This window comes from Phascolarctos cinereus, unplaced genomic scaffold (assembly GCF_003287225.1).
Source record: "Phascolarctos cinereus isolate Bilbo 61053 unplaced genomic scaffold, phaCin_HiC Scaffold_7;HRSCAF=346, whole genome shotgun sequence".
In the NCBI taxonomy this organism is placed as follows: Eukaryota; Metazoa; Chordata; class Mammalia; order Diprotodontia; family Phascolarctidae; genus Phascolarctos; species Phascolarctos cinereus.
Window position 1 is genome coordinate 14,645,209 of NW_027556180.1, and position 7,709 is coordinate 14,652,917.

At 37.1% G+C, this 7,709-nt stretch overlaps 1 long non-coding RNA gene across 2 annotated transcripts in view; it reads left to right on the plus strand.

Moving 5' to 3' along the window:
• LOC110210123 (uncharacterized) overlaps positions 1 to 7,404 on the plus strand; it is a 40,636-nt gene extending 33,232 nt beyond the window's left edge. For both annotated transcript variants that reach the window (XR_002325028.2, XR_002325030.2), the window contains one exon: positions 7,305 to 7,404. This is a non-coding gene — a long non-coding RNA (uncharacterized LOC110210123). The remainder of the gene's footprint in view (positions 1 to 7,304) is intronic.
• The last annotated feature ends 305 nt before the right edge of the window (positions 7,405 to 7,709 follow it).

Sequence of the window (7,709 nt, forward strand, 5' to 3'; positions counted from 1 at the left end):
CCACCTCTACTAGCCTTATTGTTAACAGTGTTCCTAAGGCCTGCTTAACTTCATTCTCTGGGATGTCTAGCTATACATCAGCAACCACACCATCCTGGTGGTGATGTTAAGTCTTCCTTGTATAGTTCTTTTGTGTATTCTTGATACTTTTTTTTCTAAATCTCCTCTACTTCCGTTAAATCCCTATCATATTATTCTTTTAGCATGCCCATTTTTTGAATGAAATTTTCCCTTGATATCTCTAATTTTCTTAAAGAGATCTCTCTTCTTTCTTTTCTATTGTTTTCTTCTATTTGCATTGGTCATTTAAGAAAATTCTTGCTTTTCTCTGGAATTCTGCATTCTCCTTTACATTTTGCTTTCCTTCTTTCCTCAGCTATTTGTAGGGGATCGGAATACTAAAGTAGAAAATCAGAAGGTAATTGGAATAATAGCCAATTTGGCCTTGGAGTACAAAATTAAGCAGGGCAGAGAATTTTTTCAAGATAACTTACTAATTATGACAAACGCTCTTTTTCAACAACCCAAAAGGAAACTCTACACATGGACATCACCAGATGGTCAATATTCAAATCAGATTGATTTTATACTTTGCAGGTAAAGGTGGAGAAGCTTTATACAGTCAGTTAAAACAAGACTTGGAGCTGTCTGTGGCTCAGATAATGAGCTTCTTATTGCAAAATCCAGACAAAATGAAGAAAACAGAAAAACCATCAGACCATATAGGTATGACCTAAATAACAGCCCTTATGAATATGAAGTGGAGGTGATGAATAGATTTAAGTCATTAGATCTGGTAGATGGAGTGCCTGAATAACTATAGGCAGAGATTCACAGCATTGTATAGCAGACAACAACAAAAAACATTCCAAGGAAAAAGATGAGCAAAAGCCCAGATAAATTATCAGCATTTGTATATATTGCCAAGAAAGTCTAGTAGCAAGAGACAGAAATAGTAATTCCATTTAAAATATCTGAAGACAATGCAAAATACTTGGGAGTCTACCTGACAAAACAAACCCAGGAACTATATGAACACAATTACAAAACTCTGCACACGAATAATGTCAGATCTAAACAAATGAAGAAATATTAATTGTTCATGGGCATGCAAGCCAATATAATACCGATAACAATTCTACCTAAATTAATTTACTTAGTGCCATACCAATCAAACTACCAAAAAGTTATTTTATAGAGATTGAACAAAATGACAAAATTCATCTGGAAGAACAGAAGGTCAAGAATATCAAGGGAAGCAAAGAAAAAAAAATGTGAAAGAAGGTATTGTAGCAGTTCTAGATTTCAAACTAAATTACAAAGTGATAACCATCAAAACAATCTAGTACTGGCTAAGAAATATGGTGGTGAATCAATGGAATAGATTAGATACATCATACACAACAATAAATGATTATAGAAAGCTAGCATTTGATAAAATCAAAGATCCAAGCTTTTGGTAGAAGAACTCACAACCTGACAAAAATTGCTAGAGAAACTGAAAAGCTCTTTGGCAGAAACTAGGTATAGACTAACATCTCATACCATATACCAATGCATACATGATTTAGACATTAAAGGTGATACCATAAGCAAATTAGGAAATCATGGAATAGCTTACCTGTTAGATCTATCGAGAAGAGAGAAATTTAGGACAAAACAAGAAATACAGAACATTACTAAATGTAAAATGGATAATTTTCATATTACAAAATTTGAAAGTTTTTGCACAAACAAAACCAATGATACCAAAATTAGAAGGAAAGTAGAAAACTGAGGAATAATGCTACAGTATCTCTGACACAAGTGTCATTTCTCAAATATATTCTGAAGTGGAATCAAATTTATAAGAACACAAGTCATTCCCCAATTTATAAATGTCAAAGGAAATGAAGAGGCAGTTTTCAGATGAAGAAATCAAAGCTATCTATAGCCTTATGAAAAAATTCTGCAAATCATTATTGATTAGAGAAACACAAATTAAATAACAACTCTGGGGTACCATTTCACACCTATCGTATTGGCTAATATCACAGAAAAGGAAAATTATAAATGTAGGAGGGAATATAGAGAAATAAGGATACTAATACACTGTTGGTGGAGTTGTAAAGTGATCCAACCATTCTGAAGAGCAATTTGAAACTATGCCCAAAGGGTTATAAAGCTGTATGTACCCTTTGACCCAGCATACCACTAATAGGTCTGCATCTTAAAGAGGTTTTAAGAAACAAATGAAAAGGACCTAAATGCACAAAAATATTTGTAGCAGCTCTTTTTGTGGTGGCAAAGAATTGGAAATTGAGGAGATGTCCATCAGTTGGGAATGACTAAACAAGTTATGGTGTATGATTGTGATGGAATATTATTGTGCTATAAGAAATGACAAGCAGAATGCTTTCAGTAAAACCTGAGAAGACATATATGAAATGATTCAAAATGAAGTGAGCAGAACCAGGAGAACATTTTACATAGTAACAGTAATATTGTATGATGGTCTTCTTTGAATGAGTTAGCTACTGATCCGAGACAATTCCAGAGGACTCATAATAAAAAATTCTATCCACTTCCAGAGAAGGAACTGATGGAATGTGAATGCAGACTGAAGCACTTTTTTTTTCACTTTATTTTTCTTGGGGGTTTTGTTTGTTGGTGGTGGCTGCTTGGTCTGTGTTTTCTTTTGCAACATAGCTAATATGGAAATATTTTGTATGACTACGTATATATAATATATACGAAATTCCTTGTCTTCTCAAGGAAGAGGGAAAGAAAGGAGGGAAGGAAGAATATAATAGGGAACTCAACATTTAAAAAATGAATGTTAAATTTTTTTGTTTATATGTAATTGGGAAAAAGTAAATGACAAAAAAGGTGAGATTTTAGCTAAGATTTGAGAAGACAAGGAAGGCAGGAAAGGAAGGAAAGAAGGAATGAATGAACGAGCGAATGAACAAACAAATGAAGGAAAGAGGCTTAAATGAGGAAGCAGGTCGTTCCAGGCATGGGGAACAGCCAGTAAAAATGCCCATAACCAGCAAGAGAACCCATATTCAAAAGTGTGCTCTGGGAAATCAAACATTTTTAAATGGTTTAGCAGTCAAATTATTACCCTCTCTCTCCCCCTCCCCTTTCTTTTCCATGGGTGGTTACAACACAGACCTCACCCTTACTCCAAACTGCTCAGCCTTCCACCAGAAGTGTTTAACAGCCAGCTCTCTCAAAGAATAAAGTCACATGACATCCTTTTAATTTTAACCTGTATTATTAGCATTTTCTCTATCACTTTCTTAAGCCTAGACAACCAATAAAACAATAAATCAAGCCCTGACCTGTGGCATTGGCTGACATATGAAACATAAATGCTCACCCTGAAAATTTAACAATGGATTCTTAGGAGCCTGTTGAAGCTGGTTCAGCTCCCCTCTGGCTCCCTCTCTCTCATAACCGCCATCTTCCTTTCCATCTTTTCTCAGTCCTCACTGCTGCTGATCCTTCTCTTCAATCTCATCACAACCTCCACTCCCTCAGTCCTTCCCAATTCTTCTTTTTCAAGATTCATTACTGGTCCTTCAGTCTTGACCCCCTGGGTAGCTGCTTCAGTAATACACTTTCCTTCACCACTGGCTCTGCCTCCTCCCTTTACCCTTGTGCTCTCATCCTGTTGTTCTTTATTTCTAGATAACCTCTGCTATTCAATCTTAGTGAAGTCTATAGAGAATCATTGGTATTATCTCCATCAAAGCAGTACAAAAAGTGCTAGAATGGGAGTCAGAAGACCTGAGATTGAAACCCAGTTCTTTTACCTTATACCCGTGTGACCCTCAACAAGTCCCTTGACTTCTGTAAGACTTAGTTTCCTCATCTTTTGGGGGGAAGCAGTTAAGTGACCTGCCCAGGGTCATACAGATAGTGAGTGTCTAAGGCTGGATTTGAACTCAAATCCTCCTGACTTCGGAGCCTTTGCTCTATCCATTGCGCCACCTAGCTGCCACTCCTCATTAGTAAAATGAGGGTGTTGTTCAAGATTGGGGATACCTTTGGGAATCTGGCAAAGCCTATGGACCTCTTCTCAGAGTAATGTTCTTAAAACCATTAAATAAAATACACAGACTTGCCAAAAAAACTTTATCACATTGAAATACACTTATTGAAGTATCTATCTATATCTATCCATATTTTAGATAGATAGATAGATAGATAGATAGTATGTGCATATATATATACATATATATAGTATATGTATATATGGTACATGTATATTATATATATCGTATGTGTATGTGTGTGTGTGTGTATACACACACACACACACACACACACACACACACAATGTGTGTATGTGTAAGTTCATAGATACCCAAGTTAAGAATCCCTGGACTAGATGATCTCACCCTTAGATCTTATCCACAGTCTATGATCTGACCTTCATTCTAACTTCCTCATTTGTGTTAATGTCACTAAAATCTTTAGTCACCCAGATTAAAAAGCTCAGTTATTTCTAACATTTCTGCCCCACATTTTCCTCTTTCTGTAAGATCTATTTCAGGAACAAACGCTTCCATGGATCCTCCCCTAGCATTTCCATCTAAAAGTACTCCTTCCTCCCCGAATTTCTTGTACCAAGATACTTTTACCATTCTAACTTTTATTATGGCAGAGCAAGCACGATCTCCCCAAACACACTGTCTCAGAACTAGGCTGATACGTCTTCCCCTCAGGGTTCTAGGAGTAATCCCTGAGGGGTTTGGGATGTTTCTCTCTCTAAAGCCTTCAACCTGGATCAACATTCTGGGTGTCTTCATGCAGATGTTAACACCCAGCAGGTGAATGAAAAGTCACAGTTTATTTGAAATAAGTTCTTGCTATCATTTTTGGCCAGTTCAATGGGATTACAAATATTCCTGACTATTTAGGGCTGGGACACTTCTTTTCTAAGCCAAGTTGTTAACACGTCAAAATGATGTTACCAGTATGCCTTATGTGTACACTTGTAATAACCTCAATGGAATCTTGGCCCTATCTACAGTTAACCAAGCATGTGAGGGATTCTGTACCATCAAAATTAGGCCCAAATGGGCTAAGTACTCTGATTCTTGGTCTGATTTTGGTTTTCTACCCAATAACGTGTAAATATAGACATTAGTCACGGGCCAAGGATATGTGTTACTTATATCTAGAAGGAATATTGGGATCAGAAATAGTTTCCCCCCCCCTCCAGGGTTTATTGCATAGTTACAATCAAAAAAGTAGGTGTGTGTTCTAAGTAATGAGGCCCCCCTGTGATTCCTAACCTCCCCCTCTGCACTTTTATGTGCTGGAGTGGGGAGCAAAGAAGGCAGTGCAAGAGTAAGGGAGTTCAGCTGAAGTACAAACCACACACATGTGGATTTAAGAGAAAAAAAATAGATTAAACCAAAAGAGTCCTAAAGGACAGACAGGTCTAGCTCACACCCACAAACAGCTTAAATCGGTTACTTTGGAATTGGTTTCAGTAATTACTGTTATGCCATGTGATTACCACAGTAAAGCCCCAATTACATGACACATCCTCATCCATGGTGTATTTAAAATAAAAAAAGTATAAAAATAACAGAAAGGAACAGAGAGATCTACAAAAGCCACCAAGGTCAGAGACAAGGCTGCTGGTCAATCTCAGGATTCACGATGCCAGTTCCTACTTGGTTGTTTATTTCTAGAAAACTCACTTTGGCCAAGGGACCATTACAGAATAGTCAAGTCCAGTTATTTACAAAGACATCACTCCCATTTCCAGGAATGTCACTCCTAACAGAGCTTCAGGGAAACTACTGCTCTCTGATCTTTAAGGGTACAAGGTATCACTAGTGTTAAGCAGGTCACATGTTCAATAGTTGACTTTCCAATTCAGTTGAGTCATGAACTTTTATTTTTGTGAGTGTCCTTATAACTAATGGGTAAAAGTTCTATCTTTCCTTAGGCTTTTATTCCTACGTTAGATAGGTTTTAAAGCAATAACTCCCCCCTCTCCATGTTTTACTACAAAAAGGGCATGAATGATAAAACCCAAGGTCTCTAAGCAAATTTACATTTTTAAAATAAGTGCTCTCTATCAACAAGTTAGCAAGCATTTTTAAGCATTTACTGTGTGCCAAGCACTATCCTAAATGTATGGGAGGAAAAAACAGTCTCTGTCCTCAAGAAGCTATTGTTAAGGGAGGAAGATGACATGAAAGGGAGCTGAAAATCAAAGGGCAGAGGAAGGAAGAGGATAAAGTTATCGCCATAAAGAAGGAGTCTAGAGAATCAGGAATGGAATCCAAAAAAGGAGTGAAGGAATGAGCGTCACTAGCATTTCTTCCAAACCAAGACTCTGAAAGGAATTTACCGATCAGAGGGGGAGCTGCAGGGTGGAGGAACTTTACAGGGTGAGAATGCAGTGGAGAAGTCTGAAGAGGCAGGGGAATAATTAGGAATAAATTCATGAGTTTGCTTGGGGTGGTCAGTTCCTCAAAATGCAGGCTGTGGGACGAATTCATAAATGGGAAGGTAATGCCATAGGAGCAGAGGGATCTTTTCTGAGCAAAAGGAGAATGGTGGCATGGCTAAACCTACCTGCATCGGGCCAGATTTCATAAGAAATTCATCTAATGGCCATAGATTTAGATGAAGAAGGGACCTCATCTAATCCAACCCCCGCCCCTTGCTTTTATTTTTAATCTTTGGTTGAGACCGGTGATTTCATTAGAGACGGGAACTTAGCATGGCAGCTCCACCCCACTTCCTCCTCCCCTCTCCTTCTCCCCCCACCGACAAGGATCCACAACTCCTCCATAGCTTAGAGCAAAACTTCTTAAACTGTAGGTCATGAAGCTGCATGTGAGGGTCGGGAAAAATGTGGCAACAGTAAAAGGTTTCTGAATGCACAACAACCAAAAATTAATTCAAAACAGAATGCATAATGCATCTGAAGTGTTTCTGGCAGCGCTTGCCTGGGTTGCATCATGCAGCTTCACTGCAGCCTTGTTTCTGAACACACATGTGCCTTTTGCACTGCACATGCCATCATACAATGCAATGCCAATGAGCGCTGCCAGGAACACCTCGTCCCAGATCCGAGACTGTTGTATTTTATGAATTGCAGTGTTTTTACTGTACATACAAAGTCTTCTGCTCTTACAGAAACATAGTAGTTTAATTACAGAAAAATAAAGACAATATTTTCCTACCATCATTCCTCAGCATCAAAGTATCAAATTAGTATATCTTTCTATTGTACTGTGTTAGAATGTTTGATTTTTAAAATTGCTGTTATCTCTTTCTTTTTACAGAAACATGTTTAATTGCAGCAAGTAAAGACAAAGTCTTTTAATAATATTTCTCTACCATCATCTCTGTGTTATATGTAAGTGTGAACAACAATTTTTAAAATTAAGCACAAACTAATGTAATTTCATATATTAAAGCTAGTATTAATTTGAGAAATTATTAGCAATATTTATTTATATTTTAGGACAAAAATATTTTTCAGTTATGGATAGGTGACTAAATTTAGACAGAAGAGGTAAAAATATTGATGACAATGTGGCAGAGTCTTCACTACCAGGTTGTACTACACCTAAATTGACATGAAAAAGAAAATATATCAAATCACTTTCGTAATACAGATTTGCTTCTAATAATGATGATGCTCTTTGCTTAATTTGCAACAAAGTTTTGGCTGTGCAGAGCATGAA